The sequence below is a fragment of the Papio anubis genome, chromosome 5 (assembly GCF_008728515.1).
Source record: "Papio anubis isolate 15944 chromosome 5, Panubis1.0, whole genome shotgun sequence".
Classification (NCBI taxonomy): Eukaryota; Metazoa; Chordata; class Mammalia; order Primates; family Cercopithecidae; genus Papio; species Papio anubis.
In genome coordinates, this window is record NC_044980.1 from 111628873 (window position 1) to 111655084 (window position 26212).

The following is a 26212-nucleotide window of genomic DNA, read 5'->3' on the forward strand; positions in this document are numbered from 1 at the left end:
TGTGTGTGTATAATATATACACATATATTTTTATATACTTATATTTATGTATACATATATATTTATATGTGTATTTATATAAATATATATATATATATAATTGTTATATCCTCTCTCTGGACTGACACTTTTATAATTATGTAATGACTTTTTCCTTTTCACAGCTTTTTTTGACTTAAAATCTGTTTTATCTAAGTATTGCTATTCTTTCTTTCTTTTGGTTTTCATTTGCATGAAATATCTTTTTCTGTCCCATTACTTTGGTCTGTGTATATGTGTCCTTACAAGTAAAGTTAGTATCTTGTAGGCAACGTATAACTGGAACTTGTTTTCCTATTCATTCAGGCACTCTATGTTTTTTGATTGGAGAATTTAATCTATTTATATTCAAGGTAATTATTGATAGGTAAGGACTTACTACTGCCATTTTGTTAGTTGCTTTCTAGTTGATTTGTAGATGTTTTGTAACTTTTTTCCTTTCTTGCTATCTTCCTTTGTGATTAAGGGATTTTCTCTAGTAGTAAGCTTTGATTCCTTACTTTTTATTTTTTGTTTATCTAACATAGGTTTTTGTTTTGTGGTTACCACAAGTATAGGAAGTAAAAGAAAATACAGGGAAATATTTTTTAAATGAGGAAAATAATAAAAGACCAAAATGAGAAATTTAACAACACAATTAAAATTATTTTTAAAATCAAACAGAAACTCTGAAGCTGAAAATTATGCACAAAATGAAAAGTGCAATAGAGAGCATCAATAGTGAAATTGACCAATCAGAAGAAAGACCCTGTAAACTTGAGGTCTAGGGCTGTTGCAGTCTGCTCATTGTAGGGTTTTACTGCCGTGGGCCCAGTGTTGAAGCCTAAGGCAAAATCCAGTGTTCACTTCCCTATCTTTCCTTTAAGCAGAGAGTATCTCCCTCCATGCTGTGGGGCCTGAGATTAGGGGAGGTGTGACACAGGTAATGTAAAAGTGCACATTCTACCCTGTTTAATATGTCTTTTCTTATTTCCTTGCTACACTTACGTGCTGTTATCCTTTGCCTGGTTTTCTTTGCTTTTTTGTAAACAAATTTTCATGTTTGGATAGTTGGTCAAATTGATGTTTCTGCAGGGAGACAGGCATTGGAAAATCCTGTTCTGCCATCTGGCTCTACCCTTCTCCTTTTGTTTTCTTCAAAGAGTTTTACAGTTTCTGGTCTTATGTGTAAGTCTTTAATCTATTTTTCACTTTATTTTTGTGTATAGTATAAAATCAGGGTCCAATTTCATTCTTTTACATGTGGATATCCAGTTTTCTCAAAATCATTTTTTGAAGAGACTGTCCTTTCTTTATTGTGTATTCTTGCCACACTTGTTGAAGATTAGTTGATTATATATGCCTGAATTTATTTCTGGACTTTATATTCTGTTCCATTGATCTATGTGTCTGCCTTCATGCTAGTACTGTACTATTTTAATTACTGTAGTTTTGTGACATATTTTGAAATCAAAAAGTGTTCTTTCTTTCTCAAGACTGATTTAGCTATTCATGGTCTTTTGTAGTTCCATATACATTTCATAGTTTTTTTTTTCAATTTCTGTAAATATGCCGTTGGAATTCTGATAGGAGTTGCACTGAATCTGTAGATTACTTTAGATAGTAGGATAGTATGGATATTTAATAATATTAAGTCTTCCAATCCATGAACATGGGATATCTTTCCACTTGTTTGTGTCTTGTTCGATTTCTTCTACCAATGTTTTGTAGTTTTTGGTATACAAATTCTTCATCTCTTTTGTTAAGTTTATCCTTTTTAGTGCTATTGTAAGTAAGATTGTTTGATTTATATCCTTTTCAGAGGTTTTGTTGTTAGTATGTAGAACTGCAACTGATTTTTGTATGTTAATTTTGTATCCTGCAAATTTATTGAATGTGTTTCTTTGTCCTAATAGTGTTTTGATGGAGTCTTCAGGATTTTCTATATGTAAGATTATATCATCTGCAAACAGGGACAATTATAATTCTTCTTTTATTATGTGGATACCTTTCATTTATTTTTCCTGCCTAATTGCTCTGTCTAGGACTTTCAATATTACATTGAATAGAAGTGGTAGGAGTGGGCATGCTTGCCTCATGAACATATGTTCGTCTATGTTGTCTATTTTTAATAGAATTCCTAACATATCAATTATAGTTATTTTAAATTCCTATTTTATAATTTCAACATCTTATGTTGTATCAGAGTCTGGTTCTGATTGCTGCTTTGTCTCTTCAGACTGTGATTTTTTATTGTCCTTTGGCATTATTTGCGATTTTTTATTAAAAGTATCACATGTATTAGGTAATACGGACTTAATAAATAGATCTATAGTATAAGAATTTATGTAATCTGGCTAGGAATTGGGCCAAGTTAAATGTTTGCTGTAGATACAGGTGCCAGAGGCTTCAAATTCCTGTGATGTCCTTTTATTGTCTCTCCTCTTGACTTTAGTTTCACTAAGTACTCTCCCTTCCTCAAAAAGAGTCTGTGTCTGGCAACTTTTTCAACTATAATCCACTCTTAGCATACTGATTTCTATTGGTGTAGTAGTATAAAGGAGCATTCTATAATTCTCTAATTAAACTTCATCAGTCTTCTGGCTGACCTGTCTCAGAGCTGTGATCTTCACAGTGTTTTCCCACAAATATAGCTTTGTTCCATCCCTGCTTACTACTTTCTTCCTAATTTCAGGATTTCTAATATATTTCCTTAAAACCCTGACTCATTTATGTCTTCCTGTTTCACACTCAAGTAAGAAAGCTAGAGGAAACTGAAGTGTAAGAAATGCCTTTACCCTAGATGGGCTAAGGCAAGACCTTTTCCCTGGAGAGTGGGGCTTGGTTACAGAGAACATTCTGGTTATATTTTTCAGTGATTACTCTTCCTCTCCATCTGGCAGAGACACAGAGATTTTCCTCAGATATTCACCATGAGAACCTGGTAGTTTCTTGGAGGCAGATTTCATGAAAATGTGTTCCCCTTTTCTGAGCTGTGGCCCCACAAATGTTTATCACTCTCAAATTAGTACAGCCTCTAGCAATTCATCAAAATTACTTGTGTTCCTTGTACTTTATGGTTTCAGCAGCTTTTGCCTGCGTAAACAGATTTGGCTATGTCTTTCTGGATGTACTTGTCCCTCCAGGTTTCATGATGGCAGTTTGTCCCAAGACCTCAATTCTCTGACAGGTCCATGAAAAGTCATTGATTTCCAGTGTGTCCAACATTTTCTTGTTGTAAGGATAAGAGTTATGATTTTCAAGCTTTTTACATATCAGAACGCAGATGAGCAGTCCATTGAAAGGTTGTTAGCACGGGAATAATATTGTGTTATATGCCTTATGTTTTTAAAAGACCACTCTGTATATTATATCTCCCTTTTTGGCCTCAGGCTCAGATATTTTAGGGTTTTTTTTGACAAACACCATCTTAATTGCAACCCAACACTTATAAAATACATGGAAGAAAAACATGCAATGGACACTTTAATTCTATCTGGGAACATCTAGAATACTCCGTAGAGGTGATAATTTTAGGGCATGAGGATTCATTCTGCATGCACTCCATGATAATTCTCAAAACAACTTATTCATGTTAGCCATAGCCTTAAGTCTAAACACCATGGTGATGTGCCATAGCAGGGTTGTTTGTTTGTATCAGTAAACCCCCTCCACTTACTTCCTCAATGGAGATGGTTGGTGTCATCTACATTTATTTTCTAATGTTACTTTCTCCCATCCTTCTATTGGGATGCCCTTACCTTGGCTAACTTTTGGAGTCTAACTCATGTGTCACATACTCAGTGAAGATTTCTCTAACTAGAACTACTTTCTGTTTTCTCCTCCTTCCTAAATCCCTATGATGAACACAATTCATACCCAAAGAAAGCAGCACTGTTTTTTGTTTTTTTTTAATTGAACTAAGTTTTAAATTTATTCAATTACCCTAGAGTTCATAGAGCAGTGTGAGTACATACTGAATGCACAATAATTGCTTGTTAATTGAGAAAGAGATTCCTAGAAGCTGGCTTTGGTGGGCTACTTGTTTTGCATGCTGGTGAAATTTGTAAGAGGATGATAGACAATTGGGCTAATGGAATGAAAATTTACCTGCAAAGTTCAGTTGAATTGTAGTCAGTCCTTACTTAACATCATCAACAGGTTCTTGGAAACTATGACTTCAAGCAAAGTGACATATGAAAACACCAATGTTACCATAGGCTAATTGATCTAAACAAGAGTTAAGTTACTACATCATATTTCTGATCATGAAAACATCACCAAACTTCTAACAAAGACACAAAGTACTTCTAATATTAAATATTAAAATACATGTGAGCTATACATACAGTTAAGAAAGATTAATACAAAGCAAATCATATAATCGTTTACCCAATTTTTGGTGATTTAGTGAGTGATGACAGTTGTAGTGATGGTGAGTTAAATCAAAGAATAAATGTTTGCAAAGTGAAAATTGTCAGGATTACCTCATACCACCATGCAGTTAAAAAGTAAATAATAGCAAACATGGTGACTCTCTGAGCACTTCCTTACCGCATCATTTATTGCTGTGCATTTGTATGATTATCATATACATTATGAATTTTCATTGTACAATAACTTGTATTTATTATTTTATTCATTATTCATTATACTTATTCCAGTTAAGAGTCTCAGGTGGTCAGAATTTATCCTGTAAGGTCAGGGTCCTAGGAAGGAGCCAACTCTGTACAAGATGCCATCCCATCACAGGATGCACTCTGACACTCTGTCACACTCGCTCAAACTGGGACAATTCAGGCATTCCAATTAACCAGATATGCACATCTTTGGAATATGGGAAGGAACCAAAGTCCATGAAAGAAACCCACACAGACATGGGGTGAACGTGCAGACTCTACACAGACAGTGGCCCCTGCAGGAACTGATTATTTTTCCTCAACATTATAGAAACAACATTGAGCAAAACAATGTTATTCGAGGACCTCTTGCTAATGAAAATAACATTATTTTAATGTGTGTGGATATATATGTTTATAGATCTATATCTTAATTAAAACTTTTTATTAAGAAAAAACTAAGCATAATTTCCCTGTCCTGTACACTTTACCTATTTTATATTTTAATTTATGTGATTAGATCTAAACAGTTCTAAGAATGGCAGCTGAGTGCTGAGGCAGCAGCATATAAATCACAGAACAACGAAATCTGAGAGCTCAAAGGACTGTGAGAGTTTATCTGGTCCAGTCTTATTTCAGCAAGGGAAATCATGGTTTATACAGCATTAAAAGGCTTGTCTAAGTCAAAGTGCCAATGTCTGGAATCTACATTGACTACATCGTCCTCCAGAATCAAGACCCCATCGGCAGGTGCTAGGTACACCAGGGGCCTAAGGTGGACATGACAATGTGATCACGGGATACAGTTGTCTGCCTGTTTCTCTGAGTTCTGGATGAAATGAGACGCAGTGAGATGCTGTCTGTTCCCCAAGACTGAAAATTCAACCTTTGGTCAACTATTTCAATACACATCAGAAGTACTTAATGGGCCACTTGGCTTTTCTATAGCTCTGGCGATAATTCCTTTGTAGAAACATCCACAGAACAAAAGTTGTTAACACCAAACTAAATTTGTTAATGTTTTAAGAGATCACCCCAAGTGACCAATTTTAATTTTTAAAATGTGTATTCCGAAGAGTGCCTCACACGGGAAGGGGTTTGCTTTTTGTGTTTAAAAAAAAAACCAAAAAACAAAAAACAAAAAAACAAAAAAAAAAACCACTATTAACATCAATATCTCCATGTGCTGCTCACCATTAGCATGCAGAAAAGCCAGCACCAATTGATGAAACAACATGCCAACAAACACACAGCACAGACAAGGCACATTCAGAAAGCACAGGGCAAGATGCTTTGGACTCTGGCCCTGAAAAACGTCTGTTTTAGTCTCCCTCAGCACTGCTTTTGTTTTTGTCTTTTTCAATTAACCTCTTTAAATACACACTTGTACTAAACAAACAAGGAGGGTGGGAGGACAAACATTTCAATAATCTGAATTTTTTGCCTTAAGCCTAAGTAAGGCTTCCAAACTAAAGCAGGTTTCTGATTGATTGTGCTATTGGGCTGCTTCTTTGCCATCCACCTGGTGCTATTATAGCCAATTCATTGATAGAGATTTTATGTCATTTTCTTCTGAGATTCCTTTTTCTCCCTCATCAATCACTAAAGTAGTGAATGGTAGCTGATCCAATGAGAAAGACAATAAGGAGCAACAGAAAACAAGTGACTGCCCTGAAGTTCAGACTTTGGCTGCCTCTAACTTCATCTTCCCTCTGGTCATTTTCCCTTTCATGTGCCAAACAAAGACTTTTTAAAGAATTTTAAAACATGTTCCCTTAAGGGTTTGCTTTCAAAATGAAGCCTTGCTTTAAACATCTCTTTTGTGCATGCTCTGCAGGATGGCTGGACAATTTCCAATGCTGCCTCGGCCTGTAGACTCTGTTATATTTTCGTTTTAACAATTTCCATCCCAAACACACTATAGTGGCAGCTGACACATAAAAACTTCAGTAAGGTGTAGTTTTAAGGAGAGTAGCCGTGGGCAGAGCTTTGATTCTTTATCTCCTAGCGACAGACAAACAGGTCCACAGAAAGTCACCACACAGCCATGAACCGGATGGAACAAAAACATCAGATTCAAAAGCTACTTGCACTTTAGAAATGGGTCTTTTCCTGTCTGTTTTTCTTTTCAGTTCCTAGTCTGTGCACTACCTGCTTTGGCCATTACCGGGACTACCTAACTGTCATATTTGCCGTAATATGTTTTCCTTGGTCTCAAAAGCAGAAAGCAATGAAGGACAATTTCTCTGTGGCATCTCACCCAACTCCAGGGTTTATCTGTGCTTAGTCAATCAGAAGTTTGACCTTGGTAGGTATCACACATGATTCTTGTATTTTTCCTCCCTTGAAGATTTTCAATTAGTTTTTTCTATAATTTTAAGATATATCCCTTTTCGTTCCTAAGAGTCAAGTACAAAACAAAGGAGATTTAAAAAGGACACAGAGACACATCATAAATGCATTATTTTTCTTAAGAGCTTTATGGAAACATAACTCACATACCACACAATTCACCCATCTATTCCTACATTCCATATAAATGGAATTGTACAATATGTGGTCCTTTGTAACTGGTTTATTTCACTTAGCATAATATAATGTTTTTAACATTCATGCATGTTGTAGCATGTATCAATATGTCACTCCTTTTTGTGGCAGAATAACATTTCAATGGATAAATAAAATATATCACATTTTGTTTATCCATTCATCAGCTGATTGGCATTAGGGTTGTTTCTACTTTTTGGCCATGATGAAAAATGTTTAGCAGCATTTAGGAACATTTATGTACAGTTTTTTGGTAGATATATGTTTTCATTTCATTAAGAATACACCTGAAAGTGGAATTGCTGGATCATATGATAATCTCTATGTTTAACCATTTGAAGATCTGTCAGGCTATTTTGCAAACAATTGCATCATTTTACATTCCCACCAGCATCGTATAAGGGTTCTGATTTCTCTACTTCCTCACCAACATTTTATGTTATTTGTCTTTTTTATTATAGCCATCTTAGTGGATGTTAGGTAGTGTCTCATTGTCATTTTGATTTATATTTCCATGATAGCTAATCTTTTCATGTGCTTACTGGCTATTTGTCTATCTCCTTTGGAGAAACGTCGATTCAGATCATTGGCCCTTTTGTTTTGTTTTGTTTTGTTTTTTTGAGATGGAATCTCGTTCTGTCACCCAGGCTGGAGTGCAGTGGCGTGATCTTGGCTCACTGCAACGTCCGCCTCCCAGTTTCAACCTCCCTCCTGCCTCCCTATGCCTCCCTCCTGCCTCAACCTCCTTAGTAGCTGGGATTACAGGCACCTGCCATCAAGCCCAGCTAATTTTTACTTTTTCAGTAGAGACGGGGTTTCACAATGTTGGCCAGGCTGATCTCAAACTCCTGACCTCAAGTGATCTGCCAGCCTCTGCCTCTCAAAGCTTTTCTCCCCTTCTGTGAGCTGTCCTTTCCTTTTTTTGTGACATTTGTTGAAGCATAAAAGGTTCTAATTTTGATTTTGGCTTTGGCAACATCATAGATGCATTTTTGTCCAAAGGCTCTCACTGAACTTGAAGCAACATAAGGCCAGAAGTTCATGCAGCAGAATATAAACTTCTATGAGACTTGATCATACCATTCCTGTGTATCCATATCTTAGCTAAGAATCATTTTAATGATTCCAAAAGAATGGTGAAAAAGTACCCATAATGGTCTTTGAACAAAATCTTATTTCAAGATATTTTACATCTCAGAAGCATAGCTTTCTGCCTCTGAAGCCCACGTCTGAAGTCTGCTAGTAATTGTACTTACTCTGCAGAAAAGGAGGACAAATGGAAGATTTTAGACACAGGCCACAGATGGACATTTGACCATAAGAATCTGTCCAAATAAGCCCTGGCTGCCAAAACTACTGCCATTCGAAACTGTGGGGTTTGTTCAGTTTTAAAGAGACTTCAAAATGAGAGGTGCCATTAGAAAAGTGCCACCAAAATTTCATCAAAAGGTTTGTTTCAAATGTATTTATTTTGTAAGGTTAAGTCTTGTGCAATTTTCTTTAATCAGTTAGATGAGTTTTACAGATACTAACCAAACAATACAGATTCTCAAAAGCCAAGTTACTAATTGGAATTTTTTCAGTCATTAGTGCAATTAAGAGTTTTTCAAAATAAAAGAAAAAAAAAGGGAGAAAAAGGAGCAATAGATTGAGAGAGTCTAGGGTATGCGGTGAGCCAGGAATGGGCCATTATACTCAAAAGGTGTCTCTCTATAAACAGATCAATTCTCACAGCGTTTGTTTTGTTAAGGGGAATACAGTGAAGCCAGGTAGGGCTTTAACCATTTGTTCTGCTCCATGGCCACAATATGTCCTTTTGTTTTCTCCCTGTCAGGACTGCCTCAATCATGTAATAACCATACCTAAAAGTGACCACTCACAGCTTCACTGGATAAATTAAACCTGCCAGGGAAACAAGGATGAATGTATGCTCACTATGCTAGTAGAAACACACAATTCAATGTTTTTGGAAAGTTGATCCCCTAAAATTCCTAAACATTTCTTCTGTCAATGGCAAAGATTTCTTAAAAAATAAACAAACAAACAAACAAACAAACAAAACTACATCTAACATCACCAGGAAAATGCATTTTATTAGAATGGGGCTTTGTTTTCCAGATCCTTCCTAAACAAAAATTCCCCTTCTCCCCCACCAATAAAAAATAATTAAAACAGATAAATCAAAGCTCTATGCTCAATTCTATAATTCTACCGTCATCTTCCAAAATATAGTCCATGGGGAACTTTGCAGGGGAAGAAAGGAGACCTTTCACTAGAATTATGAATGTGGCATTGAGCAGCACTTTTTACTTTTCTAACATAAACTTTGGAAGGTTATGGCTTAGCATCTTGACCATGTTCACAAGAAAATATCAGGTTTGTTGGTAGAACAAAATTGCTACATTACAGTAATAACATCTTAGGTTCATACAACTCTGCTATGCATTTGATTGTCTTTTTTCCATGTGCCCGAGACCCCAGAAGGAAGGGGTCTGTGAAGACCCAGAGCTGAAACACAGAATAACTTAACACAAGTAATTTGTGATTCTGACTGTTGTATTCTTGCTTCTAGGCTTTCCGACTTCTGGACCTTCTCCTTCCCTGCTGCTTTTCCCCTCCTACCTCAAAATCTGGGTAAAGCATCCAGGAGAATAGTCTCTCTGCTCCATAGACAGTAGTTCCTGTCATCCCCCAAATGATCTTTTCCTTGCATAGTCACTCAGGTATGACAATTTGGAATAGACTAGGAACCACCTACTCCAGGTCGTTTTTTTCAGAGATTTAAAAAGCTCACCAAACTCTCAAGGTTGCTGTTTACATCTCTATAGCTGTTAGCCAGAGGTTCCAGAGATCTGCACTCAACAACTGCCCCCACAACACACACACACACACACACACACACACCATTGCTTTCTGTTGTCCTGCCCATAAATGGCCCCTCTTCCAGAATCACATCTCATTTCTTTCTTTTCTGGATCATATCTAGACACACCTGGGAGTTCTGGCAACCATGTGTTCTTATCCCCGGACCAGGAGGAGAGAGTCTAGAGTTTGTGGAGGCCTTCCATTTTCTATGTCATCTCCCAGGAAGAAAATCCCTTCACATACATGCTATCCTCAGTCCTCAAGGCTCAGTGAAGCTTCCATAAACATTGGTCCACCTGCCCAGAACCCAACCCCACTAACACAACCAGTGAAACTATGTAATGAGCTACAGAATGGGCATGAGCTATGGAGTCAGACAGACCCAGGCATGAATCCTGGCTCTACCATGATTAGCTGACCTTGAGCAAATCACATAACCTCCAGAGGCCTAGATGTAAAAAATAGCAGTAAGACTTAGGTTGTAGTGAGGACTAATGAAGACAATAGATGTAAAGTCCTGAATACAGGAGCTCATACTGAGGCCTGGCATGTGGGGAGCACCCAGTGAATTGTTGTGATATGACAGTTAATAATCAGTGAACGGTCTCCAAGGCCATTGCAAATACATAAGGCTGTGCTTTCCCTAGACCCACCCATGGCTGTGAAGCACCCCAGAAATGTTTTATAGCTGAGATCTCTTCAATTTCAGGAAACTGCCCAAGGTTAGAATCCAATCATTTCAATTATGTGAATGGTGGCAGCATACCCTAACTAGGACCTCCCTACTAAACTCTTAAAGTTAAGTGAGCAAACCTAGACACATACTCCCTTTTATTCCAAGAAGCACTTATTGAGCACCTACTGGGTATAAGCCACCATGCTTTAGTGCTTCTGGGAAAACCAGATTGAATAAGTACCTTTGCTATTTTCAAGGAATTACAACCTACTGAAAGAGTTATACATAGTTATACACAGTGATGACAGGCAAAACACAATCCAAGATGATACATTTACAGAGCTCCTGTCAAAGCACAGCCCTTCCATGGGCTTTGCACAGGCTCCCCAAGCACCAACACCCGGTGTTTATGCTTCAGACCCAGAATTAAAATACACCAAAGTAGAGTTACAAGAATAGATTCCTTTGGATAGAGAGATTGACAACTTTTGTCCCTCAGCCCCAGCCCATGCCTTCTGAACTTTCTGGTCTCCAAGCATGAATGGGATGTGGTACAGCTGCCAAATGTTTCTGTTATTTACACATGTGTTTTTTCTGTCTACCAGGGCTCAGAAGGGCCCTGAGACAGACAGCCAAAGCCGTTCCCCTTTGTAGCTCTGAATCTTTCTGTGTTTGAGAGGCCCCTCCTCCAGGGGTCTATAGTCCTTTGCAAGAATGGCCACGATGTCCTCTTCCAACAAAGAGGAGTTTGCACATTTTCTGGGAAGTTCTAGTATTTTATGAAGCAACAGAAGCTGAGAGTGACAAGGTCATCCAAGGGTATGGACAGAAACTGTGGGGCATATGGACCCATCTGGACAACTCAGCCAGGCAATGAGCAAATCCTGACTGATAGTGTCCTGTGAAGCCTCAGCTCCTTCCTATCTGCCTGCAAGGGAGTTGGCTCTTCTTTCTCTCCTCCTGGTGAGGCTGCAAATGCCAGCCCCAATCTGGATAGGAGGCTCGACTCAGTTAGTGCCCAGGTTAGAAGAAGCAGCGAGCAGCTCCTCTCTGGCCTGCTGAGGTGTTCACAGAGGGGGCCCAAGTCTAGAGAGCAGCATCTGGTACCCTCTCATTAGTCACTCCTAGCTCGCAGCCTCAGGATTCACATGCACCAGCCTGGAAAACTCCTCCAATTACACAGCTGGTGGCCTTGTCAAAAAATGAAAGCATCTTCACTGGTTTTGCCCTCCAGCTCAGAGTTGCCCAGCCAAGCCAAGCCCCTGCCCCAACCCCTTCTACACATTGCAGCCTGAGATCTTTCTAAAACAAAGCACTGATCACTTAACTCCCCTGCTTCAAAAGCTCCCATTTCCCCACCAATTTTCAAAGTAAGATCCAAACTCCCTGGTTCACTGCATGATCAGCCATCACTCCACTTTCAATTGCCTCCTGCTATACCCCCACCCTTCTCTATGATGTATTTTCCATGCTGAATTCCCTCCAGCTTCATAGGCACATTGCTGATATTCTTTTTTGCTCCCCCACCCTTAAGCCCTTTTGCAAATGCTTTACTCTGAATATAACCCACTCTACAGCTCTAACTCCTCATTCTCTTGCTCAGCAGAACCCTTTCAGGGCTCAATTTAAATGTTATTTTCTCCTAAAAACCATCTTTGTCTGCTCCATTTCCAAAGACTAAGTAAACTATCCCTCATTTGAGTTTCCAAAGCACTTTATACTTCCCATAGATTATTGTGCATTGCATTATATTATGTTTGTTATTTATTATATTAATTATTGCTTCTCACTTTCCACATGCACACTGTATTTTGAGGTCCTTGGAAGTACGACTCTGCTTTTCACCATTATAGACTTATCCTTTAACCTAGCATAGTGCTTGACAAATAAGTATGTAGCCTTAAATATCTATCAGATAAGTGTATGACAGCTAAGTGAATCAGCATCAAAAATGAGTAAAGAACTTTCCTATAACTAAGTTTTAGATCAAGAAGATATCTAATAAAGCATCCAATTCAACCCTCTTGCCTTTAGAGATAAAGGAATTGGAACCCAGAGAAGGTAAGTGATAGCTTGGTTGGCAATTGAAATCCCAGCCTGAGTGAAACTCAGGTCCCTAAATTCCCCTGCAAGAGCTCATACAGACACCAAAAACTTCAAGAATCTATCATTAATAGGATAATTTTTTATTTCAAGACAGGATCCTTAGGCTCTATCCTCACATCAGACCAAAATTCAGTAGCACAGTGGTAGTGTTTTCTCTAGGAGAAACCTCATCTTGAACCTATTCTGCTCAGTATATCATATTGCGTAGACACACGCTCTAAGGATTCCATGTAGTTCTTTCAAGTTCTTCTTGTTCCATGTTGAAAGAATGGACAAGGACCATCAGGCTGTTATGCCATCACAGTACTCTCAAAACCCCTTTATATTTTAATACACTAAAGAGTAGCAAGAGAAATCTTTGGCTTTCCCTCTAAGTTCTAATGTAGGATTTACTGAGTAACTTGCAACAAGTAGATTTGTGACTATTATCTGTAGGACAATAACAAATTCCTAATACCACATTTGCTTCCTGTGGAGGTTCAGTTATGTATTTATTCATAATTTTTCTGAGATAGGGTGTTGCTCCATCAGTCAGACTGGAGTGAAGTGGTGCAATCATAGCTCACTGCAGCCTCAATCTTTCAGGCTCAAGTGGTCCTCCCGCCTTAGCCTCCTAATTAGCTGGGACTACAGGTGTACACTACCACCAAAAAAGTGCCCTGACAGCTTTTTTTTATTTTTAGTAGACATGAGGTCATGCTATGTTGCCCAGGTTGGTCTTGAACTCCTGAATTCAAGCAATCCTCCTGCCTCAGCCTCCCCAGGTGCTGGGATTACAGGTGTTAGCCACCAAGTCCTGCCTGGAGATTTACTTTAATTGCATGTTATAATCCAAATTGCTGCAAATTCTTTAAATTGAGTGGATTGTATTTTACAAATAATTCACTTGGAAGCTGAATTCAACTCCCAGATTCTTTTGCAGCTGCAGTGACCTGAGAGCAGAGGGAGGTAAGTGCCCCGGATACTAGGCAGTGGGTGGACAATCAGAGGCCCCTGATTGTTAGGCACTAGCTGGTTGAGTGAAAGAATGAGTAATATTATGCTGCCCTCTGGATTCAGCAGGAAGTTGGAAGTTACTGTGCTTAATAATGTTCTGTAGGATTCCATTGAGCCAACTGCCATCTTCTTGTATTGACAAGAATGAGAGTTAAAATTCATTATCAATTTTTTTTAAAATTCCACCTTTCAAAATAATCTCTTTTTGAGAGATTTCCCGAGTTCAGAAGAACCTACTTCCACTCCTTTGGCTCTCTTGCTCCCTAGCAGGGGGCTACAGTATCGTCCATCCCTTTTGGCCCAGTTGCAGGTAAACAGAAGTTTTTTGCCTTATCATTGAAGTACCCACGGTCACTTGGAAAACAGCTTCCCCCAGGAGACAACAACACTGGAAACGCTTAGAAATGTCCTGCTCCTAAACTAACTTCTTTTGTTTAAAACTTTTTTTGTTTTAAAATCTAAAATAGGATTCACTTACAGATGAGGCAATTCTCTATTAACCAAAGATATCCTGCTGTGTACCCCCTTCTTTGTGCTGTGGTTTTCATGCTGAATTCCACGCTCATTTGATCACATAGTTCTGTTGGGGCTGCCCACAGAAAGATACTGACCCTGCTCCCTGGACTCTCCCAAGACTAGTTCTACTTTGAAGCAGCTCCTCCCATAGTGCCCTCCACCAAAAGGCCACCTGGCTTTCCTGATCCATGGAGAGAACCCACCCCAGCTTTCTTGTTCTGTGAACATGGTCTTTTCTAGGAGTAACTTTATCATAGTCAATCAAACATGCCTTCCCTCTGAAATACTCCTCTTAAAAAAAAAAAAAAATTCAGGATGAGGTGTCCCTTACTTAAAACATTACAGATGTCACCTCCCCTTAGGGAATTTTTGTTTCACAACAGGAAACAGAAGTTTCTTTCATACCGATCCTCAACTCTCTGTTCTTATTCTTTTGATGCGGAAGAGAATTTTGATAAATTGCCAGGACGAGACTTCTAAAGGCTAAGTTGTATGCTTACATGCTGGTCTCTTTGTGACAAGGACAGTGTCCTGTTTATTTCTATACAATTACAGATTCTTTACAATTGCTTAAGAAATGCCTGTTGAATGCTGGCTGATTGACCATGCTTAATAAGAAACAGGATATCCTAGAGATGCTTACAACAATATTTGCATAACCAAGTTAGTCATTTATTCCCAGACTCTCACCCAAAGCAGGAATCGCTTTTACAATAGCCTGGCTTCTGTGTGAGTTCTAGTGGCAAGAAGTTTGTTTGCCACTCCCTGGCTCTAGACAACCCAACTGCTTATATTGAGTTGAAAGCAGTTTCCTTGAAATTTCCATTTGATTTGGTACAAATTAGGCTTGATATCCACATCTTAAAATCACCTTGGAGGCCAGGCTTGACTTTTGATTTTACCAGTGGAACACCAGCTTTCTTTGCTCACCCCAGAAACTTGAATCTGGTCAACGAACATTGGAAAAGGCAACTAGGTAATAAGCTGATCTTCACATGCACCTCCCTAAGATATGAGAGCCATTGACGTTTCAAGGGCCATGACAGAAGGACATTCCTCTTGATTTTGAATACTAATGTGGCTAATGTCTTACCAAGTTTTGGAAAAACATTTGGCCATTCATTCTCAAACATCTTTGAAACACCTACTAAACACTAGGCACTGAGGTAGGTACTATGCATACAGAGATTAAAGACACAGTCAAGGCTTTCAAGAAAATCACATTCTAGCTTGAAAAAAAGTAAAACAATAAAATCAAAATTATATAATATCCATAGATACACAGTTCTAGTTCTATAGAGAAATCTTTAATTCAGACAACAAAGGTCATAGAAGGCTTTCCCAAAGTGGAAATGTTTGACCTGATTCACTGGATGACGGAGTGAAAGAACTTGCAACTTGGGCATAACAGTAGGAAAAGATGAAGATGATGGCAAACTCTAAAGTGAGCATTGGCAACAACTTGGTTTACCCCAACTGTCTCCATGCAAGGATGCAAACCCAGTGATGTTAGAGCTTTTAGTTTTTGAAGAGAAGCCAGAAGTAGTTTGTGAAATTTTCTGAATTCTAAACATTAGCATCAAGTTCGATTAAAAACAAACACACCCTGTAGGCCAAATAAGAGTCATTTGTGCCAAATTCAGTCCATGGACCATCAGGTTGCAACTTCTGATTTATAAATCATCATGATGATCACCACATGGCTGACCCTGGCAGAAGCTCAAAAGTGGTCATGAACGTGAACCACTTCTTCATTACCACCCACAACTGGTTTTGTTCTCCTTCACTTTGTATTCAACAAACACCAACAAAATTAAGCTAAGGAGAACTTGGAAAGGACATTTCAGAGAAGTAAATTTGCCTGGACTAATGATCTCCAGGGAGAAATTTTACCCAAGGTCTCTTCAAAGATTTCTTCGACAAGTCCAGGTACCCTTGGTATTGAAAGATCTGTCTTCTGATGCAGGGTAAAAGACAAAAGAGACAGGCCAGCCTGGACTCAGGAGCTCCCCCTCCCCCATCATGGCCAGCTGACCTTGACAGGAAGAGAGGTAGAAAGTGCCTGGCTCTCAAGCCCACTGACATTTGGAAGCACAGGTGCAGCCCAGAGCCCTGGCAGGATTTGGCCAGGCGTTCCTGTGACAAGCCCAGGCCTGAAAGGGAGACTCCCCTGACAGTCTGAGCAGGAGGCTGAATCTGTCACTGTCTGGCTGGCAGGGCTGAAAGGGTTGTCTGCGGCAAGCGCAGATACCGGATGCCTGAATAGGGACTCAGTCAAGCAGGCATTTGTCACAGAAAACTCCCCCAACTCATATTTCACAGGGTGATCAGAAGCGGTGAGGCAGGGACCAAAGTGGCTCATCACCAGAATATTATCAATGGTGGTTATCATACAGGGACAGCTGGGCTGGAGGCCAGGGAAGCCCTCTTTGGAGACAGCAAATGTTCAATGCCCCCGGGATGGTGGGGATAGAGCCAGCCAGGCCCCACCCCACTACTTCCATACATCAATGCATGGTGCTCCAACACTACCACCTTGAGGCTCCAGAAGGAAGGAGCTCAGAGAGGCTATTCCACATTGGGAAGAAGGCACACAATTCCAGGTAATTCCAGCCTGGGAGCTGAGCCCTGCCTAGGTTCCTTTCAGACCCAGGTCCCTGGCCTTTTGTTTCAACAGCCTCTCCCAAGTCAAAGCAAGGCAAGCCCCTTGGGATTTATCCTTCTAAGGAAGAGGGTTTTATTTTTCTTTCATCATTGTTACTCTACAATGTGCTCTATAAGACTTGATTCTGTGCTCAATCAATGTGATTGAATGGAAAAAAAATCAAAGAGGCAGAGGAAATGCCATCAAATTTAGTTTTGTCTCAGGAGTTTCACAAAGAAATGAGTTATTTCCTCCTCTCTTTCTAATTATTTTAGCAAGGCAATCGAGGGTAGTGATTACTGCCAAGTGTCTCATCCATTAACTGAATGGCCCCTACAACCATGTTCCCCACCCCACCCTGCATTGTAAGTGACTTACCTCCTTTGGGAAACTTGAGAACCAAGTTATAACAATAAGCAAAAGACAAAACTTTTTTCAGAACAACCATAGCTTTTCCAAATTCAAAAGCCAGATGATTTTGACATGACTAACAGATTCATATAGTTGCAAGTTGGGCAATAATTAGATAATTGCTAAAATACAAATATTCAGGTATGGTGACAGCAATAATATGAAGAATGACCACTAACATTTATTGGACACTTTGCATGTAATAAGCCTTCTTCGAAGCATTTGCATGGACATTACTGAGTACTCACAATAACCAATGTAATGGAAATAATATTAACCAGTAGTACAGGGGAGGAAACAAAGGTCCAAAGGCTTTATTACATTGTCCAAGTCACACAGTTTGGAAAAGGCAGAATTGGGATTACAAGTGAAAAGTACCTTATACATCATTAGTACTAAAAATGTATGTTGATTAGAGCTGCTAAAGGGTGGTGGTGAAATAACTCAATTTAAGTAAGAACACCTTGACTTAGTCTTACTATGTAAACAACACCTACCAGTTACTGAGAAAAAGATGACTACTCTAACAGAGAAATAAGCAAAAAATAGAAAACTCACATAAAATTTTGACAAGTGAAAATTCATGTAAAATCTCACTAGTACTCACATAATTGAAAATTAAAATGACATGATATGCTATCTTTTACCTATCAAATTAACAAATATCTCTCAAAGTTATAACATCCAGCATAGGTGAGAGTGTACTATAGCCACCATTGGAAGAAGTGTTGATTTTTACATTTCTAGGAGCAACTTGATAATGTATGGCAAAATCCTGAAAGTGGTTTATATCCTCTATGGAAGTTTTAAAATCTAAGGGAATAATTAGGGACATGCAAAAAGAATTATGAACAAAGATGTTGAGGGCATCATTGTTTAAGATGGAAAAATGTAAAACATAAATATGAACAATAAGGATTTTTTTCATCCCCATGATGAAAAGCAGCAATTTAAAATCAGATTTTGGAAGACTATTTAAGATTATAAAAAGTCCTCATATTGTTTAAAGGGGGGTTTTACAATAACATAGATAGCAGAAGTTTTCTTTAGAGAAAAAAATGGACATATACCTATGCACTAAAATTATATAAAAACACTCCAAAATTTAAGCAGTAGCTATTTCTGAGTTGTGATATTATATAGATGATTTTGATTTTATTCTTTATGATTTTCTGTACTTCTAATATTTCATAAAGTTCATAAAGGGAGTAGACAATTTGCTAATGACCTCATTAAATCTGTATGAATTTTAATACATTTTCAGAAGACCTGAATTCAAATTCCAACAAGTTCTATTTCAATGTCTTTGGAAAAAAACACATTATCTGCCTAAACTTTAATTTCCTCATCTAGAAAACCAAAATAACAATATTTACCTCAAATGATTTTTGGGGGGTTTTAGGATAGATAGGCCACTTTTAATTTTTCCTAACTAGATATCAGAGAAAAATCTATATGCTTAAAAAATCTTCTTTATAATTTGATACATAATAGATGTATACATTTTTGAGTACTTATGGGATACATGTGATTTTTCTTAAGAGACAAAGTCTTACTCCATCACCCAGGCTGGAGTGCAGTGGTCCAATCATAGCTGACTGCAGCCTGGAACTCCCAGGCTTAAGGGATCATCCCATTTCAGTCTCCTTAGTCATTAGGCTTATAGGCATGAGGCACCATGCCCAGCTGATACTTTGATACATGCAAACCATATGTAATGACCCAGTCAGGGTAATCCCCTCAAATGATTTTTATGAGGTTAAACGAAACAGAAACTATGCAAGTTCCTGGAATTCATCTATGTACCTAGTGGGCATTTAATAAGTGCCTTTTTAATTCACTGATAAGTATTTTGTCCAACATTTCAAACACAGTCAGAATGAGCATTTGAAATAAATATCTACAGCTCTCAAGTGAACAAAAAAACACTAGGGCTTGGCTTCCTATCTCACTGCTCATCCAAAACAAGTAGGATTTGGTAAAAGCTGCAAAACAGTCTACCTCTCCCTGTCACACATTGACACTGAGGATGGACAGCAAGCCTTCCTGCTATGACAAGTAGATAGAAAACAAAAACTTGGGGTAAAATGAACAGGTTGGTCAATTACTGATTTTGCTCTCTGCATGTGGAAGCCATTTCTGCTATTTTATCTGTTCCCACCATGACTGATGAAAGTTTTAGAACAAAAGCCTTCCAATGAGCTGTGAAGAGCTACCCCTTTTGTCTTTCCGGTATATCTTCTCCTTTTTATCATCCCTCTTTCCCATTCCCATGCCACATGCCAATTATTGATAATAGTTAATAATAACAGGAGCTAATACCTGTTGAGAACTGCTCTGCACCAGGCACTGTTCTCAGCACTCTGTTTGTATTAACTCACTTATCTTCAGCATAATGCTACCAGGCAGGTACTATTATCATCTCTGTTTCTTCTATGAGGAATCTGAAACACAGAAGAGTTAAACGACTTTCCCAAGGTTACATAGCTAGAAAGCAAGGAGACAAATCTAGTCAGTCAAGCTCCAGGGCACATAGTCTCTAACTCTTATCTATACTGCTCTGTGTAATTAATATAATGACTTGATCCACTATACAAAACTTGGCACGAGGAGATGAGCAACAGATAACCTTTCACTAATCTTATTAGCAGGACGAAGCTCAATCCTACAGCCTAACTCAAGGACTGCTCCTTCAGTAACGGTATTATAAATAGAGGAAAGGAACAATTGCTCTTCCACACTGACCCCTGGGTTGCCCTCCCTCATGACACTATCTTTGGTAGGATCCAAAGCTCCTTGGATATGTTCTATTAATACCTGTGCCCTGTGTCTGGTGCACCATCTAGCCCATCTTAGGGCTTAATAAGGATTTGTTTAGTTGAACTGAAGAGGGCCTACCCAAATAGGCAGTTTCTACCTAATTCTAGTCTCCCAAGAATTTCTCTTCAGAAGAAACACACACACACACAACACACACACTCACTCACAATGATGAATTGTGAAAAATAAATGCTATTCCATCTAGCGTGAAGTGGTCTGGGTGTGGAGTTAATGCCTTAGGAAACGCTAACATCTAATCTTTAGGAATGAGTGGAGATTGATAAATGACATCCCTAATCCCTACCTAGGCTTTGAATCAATTAAGGAATAACACAAGAATAAGACAGGTGGAATTCAAAATACAGTATCACCATTTTACTGATTAAGCTGATATTGGAGAATGTGATTTATATTTGTGAGTCAATGAGTTTTACATACCTGAACTTCACTCTTCAACAGATGCATATACACAGTTCTAGGAAGTGCTTCCCTCTGGTTGGAGAACTCAGGCTCTCTATAGGCAGGTCTGTGCCTAAAAAGAAAAGACAGATTGGAAGCCCATGCCCATTATCTCTTTCCAAACATACCAATGAAACTAAGTTACTCTTCCTCCCCTGTGGAAGAGTAAATGAAAAGATAGTAAAGGCCATAGAATTTTGGCCCTCTCCCTGCTAGTACTCTTGGGTGAATGAGAACCAGAAAGTCATGAAGAGAAGGCTTTGGTATGACTGATAACAGCTAGTAAATTTCATCATTGAGTTGTCCACTTGGCTATCACAAATGATCTACATTCCTATTGCTCACTTACCTGTAGAATGTATATAGTTGCATTTAATATCAATAATTTTAAATGTTCAGTTTTAAGTTTGTGCTGCAAAGCCAGAACTAAGTATTCCATCAAGTTCAACTCTACTTCTTTTCATGTCATACAGCCCTGACCCAGTCTTAAGCTCCTTGAAAATACAGCTCCTTTTACTTCATGGCATTCCTTAGAATACAATGCATATGATAATTTGTTTACAAATGTTTTTTCATCAATGCATGCATGAAGAAAAAATAATAAACAAAAAATAAATCTCATTGGCTCTTCAACATGTAGTTCAAGGAGGAAGAAAATAGAGGAAGCCGCAACTTACAAATAGACTGTGTTCAACTTACTCATTGATATGTCAATTTGGGGAGACAAGAAAAGATTTTCCTATGAAAGGTCTGAAAGGTAGATCTTTTGATACAAAAGCATACACACACACACACACACTCACAAAACACTAAAGTAGAATTTATCTAAGGTTCAGATAATAGCTCAGTGCATAAAGAATACTCTGAGCATTTCATTTTTGGACCTAATATAGGACACTAAATGTAAAGAATCAAGCCTTGGCGAGTGGATATGGGGAATAGCAGGGGAGGGGCAGCGTGCTGCGAGCCTGTAGACTGGAAGAGCAGTCCAGGGTTTTCACTTCTCCTCCTTCCTTCCACCCTTGCTACTTAGGTCAGCTTCCTGCTCCAAATCATGCCCAAGCCAATCACTAGAGGTCAGTAGGAAGCCAGAGAAGGGGGCGACTGGTGGGAGGAGAGTTCCCTCAAAAGAAAGAGAAGAAGGAAAGGGGAAGAACACACTGTTGCCCAGCAATGGGAAGGAGAGTTCCTGCAGCCGGGCTTGGCTAGGGAGGCCTTTCTTATGTGAGATGCATTCACTGAGCAAACAAGGCTGAGGTAAACCTTTTTGAATTGATCTGAATTCTAGCATGTTAAGATATTTAATGTAGTGACTAAAAACAGACTGGAGTGAGTCAGATCTCAGTGTCAAGGCCTCTACTTACCGCCTATGAGACCTGGGCAAATAATTTCACCTGTGCTTGGTACACAGCGATCACTAAATATTTACTCCATGCCAGGTATAGCTCTAAGTACTTTACATGTATCATCTCATTTAGTTCTCAATAAAATATGTTTCAGAAACTAAGGCCCAGAGAAGCTAAATGTGGATGCTTACGCAGCCAAATCCCCCTTCTTTGAAAAACCTGCTGCCCCAGCAGCAGATGGAAACACAGCTGATGGACAGCCTTTGGTTCCCTACCCTCCAGAATACTTCAGCTGCAAAGTGCCCTTGTTCACAGTCACACCCCTTTCCACAGTGACCCAATTCCAGTGACTGATCAGTATCGGGGTAATTCCACTCAACTTGGAATAATTCTGAAGGGCCATTCTAGCTCCAGAGCCCCACTGCATGGTGACTCGACTAGTCCTTTACCCAATCTTACTTTGTCCTCTCCTTCCCTTAGGTATTGGACCAAGGACATTCCCAAATAAATTACCTGCAAACTAAACTCATCTCAGAGTCTGCTTTCTGGAAAATCCAACCTGGGACACCAACTAACTTGCCCAAGGACCCATAGTGAGGATACAGACACAAGCAGAATGACATCAGAACCTCCTCTCCCAACTGCTATACTCAGCTGCCTCCCATGGTTAACCATTACTACTTCCTTACTCTAAGACACCTACCACAACCTATATACATCCTCTCTTACTTAGGTCTGGCTTTTCATTGGGAAGACGGCTCAAATAAAGATTTTGCCTCCAAACTGCCATACAGAATTTTAAGTAAACAAGACAAAGCCATCTGCCTTCTGCCTGTAAGGAATAGATCTTATATTAATAGAATCTCTCCTAACTCCATCTCTCTCTTCTTTTTCAAAGTATTGTCAGTGGCATGCCAAGGCAATAGTACAGCAACAGGTTAAGATTTCCTGAGGCCCAGAACTGAAAATTAGAAGAAGAGAAACTCAGGAAGTCTGCAGAGCAAGCTCCCCTCTTTGGCTCTCCCAGCTGAAAACTATGCCTCTTTTTTTTTTTTTTTTTTTTTTAAGTGAGAGGTTGTCCACCCAACCTATTATTTCAAAAACAAGCTACTTTCCTAAAAGATTATTTTCTACAATGCACAGGCTAAAACATTTTCTGAATTAGTATTTTCTTTCACTCTGTTAGTATTCTCATTTTAAATAGTGAGCCCAGTTTCCACAATATAGAAGACCAAAATTGCCTAATGTTGATTTAAACAACTATGCTTTCCCAATATTCCCAATACCTTGGTTTGCCTGTTTCTGCTGGAAGCTTATAGCCACCTCTTCTACTATAACAGTATTTTATTTACAAACATGCCACACTGCCTAAAATTAACCTAATTAGCAATCTAGAGCACCTGATTCTCAGAGCATTTTCCGACCCTCTAGCCTTCCAGCCGCACTGCTCTTAGTTGTCAATGTAAAGCTATATCCAAAAAACTGTGAAAGTATAAATGGAAACTGGTCTTGACCACAGAAAAAACAGTCACATTCGCTCCATTTTCTGGCATGTGACTTAAAAAAAAAAAAAAAAAGTTTTGCCTCTCATTAAAGAGTATACAGTTCCAAGTTCCATGGCTGCCAAGAGCCCCTGGATAATCCAACATGTCACCTTTCATGCCATTTCCTGGTGTGCTGGTAATCAGGATGGAGACTACTGCAAACCCCATCCTAGATCTGCTGCTGCTTTGTGGAGTAATGGTTTCCGGTCATCATACGTTGCATGTTCACCTTGCCTCTGATTGTTCTGGTCATGTCAGTGATGTAGCTTTGATGCAGAGATTGCATTGGAGTAAAGAGGAAAAAGTAGCAAAAATGAGGGAGAAGGATTAGCAGCTCAAAAGCTTTGAAAATCTTTATTTCATTGAAATGAAATCATGCCTTATCTACCTTCCTTAGACATTGCTGATCACATTAATTCCAGATGAAAAGTAAGTCAGGGGGTGTCTTTTTTTTTTTTTTTTTTTCTTCATGCTGGTGAAGTTTTTCTACAGGAAGTCTGTAAAGGAAAACTCTCTCTCCTAGTGCTCCTAGGCAAAGCATTGAAGTACAATCCCACTGAAATCAAAGTGACAGCTAGAAGGCATTCCTAATCATCAGCTCTCTGAGTTCTTTCAAGACTTGAATACAACTGTCAATTACCAAGTTCTCTTTGTAGGCCAGGCAAGTAACAATGAATTAGAGGTTTAAATCAAACTTGCCAAAAAGACATAGCTACCTTTTCATGTCTGATTGCAGTATCAAATGGCAGACCCAAGAACCAATGGTAAACTAAGACATTAGGAAAACATCATCAAAGCAACTGTAAAAGAAATTATTAAAATGTATTTAATGCAAGATCACATGGCCACAGTTGCCATATTTTTCCAAACCAAAAATGAGCACGTATCCAATACATAGTCTAACCATAACTCTTCAGTGAATAACTGTTGAATACTAGGCACCACTCTCAACACTGCCCATGCAAGTCCAAATCCAATGGGGTGGTCAAATAATGAAGTAGTAAACAAAACAAGTAAAGTCCCTGCTTTATGGAGGTTACATTCTAATAACAAATAGATATACAACACAATATATCATAATAAGTGCTATGAGAAAAATGATTATCATGGTCACATCTCTTTCATGCCCTTCACATTGAAATCACATCTGAATCATTGGAAAACAGTGTAAAGGGCTAAGAATTGAACAAAAAAATGCTAAGAATTAAGAAATTCCACCGTTCCTTTGGAAGGAGGGGTTGGGGGAGCTGAAAGGACTCATTCTCTATGTAGTCATCTCTCACATCACTGATTGAACGAGGGAGCTGCCTACACACCCAGTCCAGGATCCTTCAATGCCAAATCACATCTAAATCATTATAGACTAGAGAATCTATTCCACTTTTAATATTTTACATGATGTATTAGTCATTTTCGCACTGCTGATAAACATATCGCAATTTACTTCAGACAGGGCAATTTACAAAAGAAAGAGTTTTTATAGTTCCATGTGGCTGGGGAAGCCTCACAATCATGGTGGAAGGCAAGGAGGAGCAAGTCCGTCTTACATGGATGGCAGCAGGCAAAGACTGAATGAGAAAGACACAAAAGCAGAAACCACTGATAAAACCATCAGATCTCATGAGACTTATTCACTACCACGAGAACAGTATGGGAAAAACATCCCCCATGATTCAGTTATCTCCCACTGGGTCCCTCCTACAACACATGAGAATTATGGGAGTACAATTCAAGATGAAATGTGGGTGGGGACACAGCCAAACCATATTATTCTGCCCCGGCCCCTGCCAAATCTCATGTTCTCATGTTTCAAAACCAATCATGCCTTCCCGACAGTCCCCCAAAGTCTTAACTCATTTCAGCATTAACTCAAAAGTCTCATCGGAGACAAAGCAAGTCCCTTCCACCTACAGGCCTATAAAATCAAAAGCAAGCTAGTTATTTACTAGATACAATGAGGGTACAGATATTGGATAAATACAACTATTCCAAATGGGAGAAATTGACCAAAACAGAGGTACTACAGGGCCCACGCAAGTCCAAATCCAATGGGGCAGTCAAATCTTAAAGCTCTGAAATGATCTCCTTTGACTCCATGTCTCACATCCAGGTCACGCTGATGCAAAAGTTGGGTTCCCATGGTCTTGGCAGCTCCACCCCTGTGGCTTTGCATGGTGCAGCCTCCCTTCCAGCTGCTTTCATGGGCTGGCATTCAGTGTCTGAGGCTTTTCCAGGTGCAAGGTGCAAGCTGTCCGTGGATTTACCACTCCTGGGTCTGAAGGACAGTGGCCCCCTTCCCACAGTTCCAATAGGTGGTGCCCCAGTAGGGACTCCGCATGGGGGCTCTGACTCCACATTTCCCTTCTGCACTGCCCTAGCAGAGGTTCTCCATAAGAGCCCTGCCCCTGCAGCAAACTTCTGCCTGGGTATCCAGGCATTTCCATACATCTTCTGAAATCTAGGCAGAGGCTCCCAAACCTCAGTTCTTGACTTCTGTGCACCCACAGACTCAATACCACATGGAAGCTGCCAAGGCTCATGTCTTGAACCATCTGAAGCCATGCCCTGAGCTCTACATTGGCCCCTTTCAGCCAAGGCTGGAGCAGCTGGGATGCAGGGCACCAACTCCCTAGGCTGCACACAAC

The 26212-nt window shown here is 39.2% G+C and overlaps 1 long non-coding RNA gene across 1 annotated transcript; it reads right to left on the reverse strand.

Moving 5' to 3' along the window:
• Positions 1-205: 205 nt before the first annotated feature.
• Positions 206-25113, reverse strand: LOC108586395. The gene is made up of 3 exons (XR_002522703.2): positions 20657-25113; positions 19721-19842; positions 206-4196 (listed from the first exon to the last, which is right to left on the reverse strand). It is a non-coding gene; the product is annotated as an uncharacterized LOC108586395 (long non-coding RNA).
• Positions 25114-26212: the final 1099 nt, after the last annotated feature.